The sequence below is a fragment of the Sorex fumeus genome, unplaced genomic scaffold (genome assembly GCF_029834395.1).
Source record: "Sorex fumeus unplaced genomic scaffold, SorFum_2.1 ptg000055l, whole genome shotgun sequence".
Classification (NCBI taxonomy): Eukaryota; Metazoa; Chordata; class Mammalia; order Eulipotyphla; family Soricidae; genus Sorex; species Sorex fumeus.
In genome coordinates, this window is record NW_026606112.1 from 10,702,125 (window position 1) to 10,704,269 (window position 2,145).

General features: G+C 37.6%; 1 non-coding gene across 1 annotated transcript; it reads right to left on the minus strand.

The window, feature by feature from the left end:
* Positions 1-200: 200 nt before the first annotated feature.
* On the minus strand, positions 201-306 carry LOC130034043 (U6 spliceosomal RNA). The gene has a single exon (XR_008794044.1). It is a non-coding gene; the product is annotated as a U6 spliceosomal RNA (small nuclear RNA).
* Positions 307-2,145: the final 1,839 nt, after the last annotated feature.

The following is a 2,145-nucleotide window of genomic DNA, read 5'->3' on the forward strand; positions in this document are numbered from 1 at the left end:
AGCTATAAATATTCCCGTTAACATAGCTTCAGCTGTGTTCCATAGGTTCTGGTAGCTCTTGTCTTCAGTCTCATTGTTTCCAGGTATCTTTTGATTTAGTCCCTGACTTCTTTCCTGACCCACTCGTTGTTCAACACTGAGTTGTCTAATTTCCAGGAGTTTGATTTGGTTCTCCGTGTCTGTGTATGATTCACTTCTATAAAAAGATGGAATGCTTCATGAATTTGCATGCCATTTTTGCACAGGGGCCATGTTAATCTTCTCTGTATTGTTCCAATTTAGTATATGTGCTGCCGAAGCAAGCACTGTAGACTTATTTTTAAGTGTGGTTTTTTACTTGTGACAGTAAACGACAAAAACATCAATTGAATAAAAATATTGTACAAATATATTATCTCCTTATAATTTACCAGCACACAAATATAATCTCTGGGTGGCAGTCAACTTTGCATTAAAGTGCTAGATCTAGATTTGCTTCTAGAAATTGTTACTAAAGAAACCTAATGACAATAATGTAATAGTAAAAAGAAATACAGACAGATAATTTAAATCTTTTGACATTTGAAATTATACCAAATATTTAACACTGTGCTATTTCAAGCCAAAGTAACAAATCTTCATACTAAAGACAAATATAATTCAATTTTTATTGTTTGGTGCATCATGTTCCAATTCAATGAAAGTTAAAAGGCACATCAAAAAGAGCACTCACGCACACACGCACACACACACACACACACACCCCAAACAAACAAAAAACAAACAAACAAGCAAACAATACTCCCCAAAAAAGCCCCACAGGATTCTGAAAGAGCAAGCCATTTGTAGTTACACTAATATATGATATATATTCTGAAATTGTCAAATTGAATTTAAAATCACTATGATTAATAAAGGTAGGGCTCTAATGGAAAATCCTGAGTCAAAAATTCAAAGCTATTCATAAAGGAAAAGCAACAAGCAATTTATAAATTAATATATTTTATTATCAATTATTCTTAAAGTCAAATTTATTGAAATTAATATATGGCAATGTATTTGGTGTTTTTTTTTGTGTGTGGATAAATTAAATGGCAGATTGTAACATCAGTGAGAACACAGGAACACACTGAGGAAACTACACTATATATCCAAATTATATTGGGTTGAAGATATAGGGCATGTGCAAGTCATGAGCCCAAACTAGTGTTCAACCACTGGAAACTCTTGGCCTTCTGAGCATCACCTAGATAGTTCCAGAGACCCCTTAGCACTGAGAGGGTGATACTGATGGTCCCTCAAATCTATGTCCTAACCATCACTACCGCCTCAAGATGTTGCACTAAATCATTAGGGCTGACTATCACTGAGAACAACCCTTAGGCTCCCAGAGGATTTCGGTGGAAGTCCAAAACAAACAAAAGATAAAATCATATATGAAATGGTATGGTTTCATTTGAAAGTAGACTTAGATTATATAAAAATCTATTCTCCAATTCCAGAGTAACCAATGATATTTTCAGAAAGAACGATATGTACTCTTAGAGGAGAGATAATGAACAATTAAGACTGATGAAGTCTAGTATAGAGAATATGTTGACACTAAATTGTCAAAATTTATACGTACAAGATCAGGCGATAGTTGCCAATGTCATGGATGTCTCCCTTCTTGAACAGTAGTACGGTCCTGCTGGTTTTCCATTGGGACAGAAGCTTGCATTCATACAGGTAGCGAGTGAAGAGCCGAGCCAGTGTATTGATGAGTACTGACGGTAGGTTCTTCAGGTGTTCAGGTCTGACCTTGTCTGGGCCGGGTGCTGTTTGTTTCTTTACCGACAAAATGGCGTGTCGGATTTCGGAAGGGAGAACGTTGGGAACGACATACCCATCCTGTGGAATTTGGTATGTTGGCAAGTGGACATGGCTATCGAAGAGATTTGAGTAGAAGTCATGGATAATCTTCTCCATTGCCGTTCTGGAGGATGTGATGGATCCATCAGGACGTTGGAGGGCAGTCATCTTGGTCTTGTAGTTGGCGAAGGACAGGTGGGCCTTACAAATACTATTCCCGGCTTCTGCCGCATCTACCAGTACTTCTGCTCTTCTCTCTTTGAGGTCTTCCTTGATCACATCTCTGCACTGCCTTGCGAGCTCAGACGTTAGCTT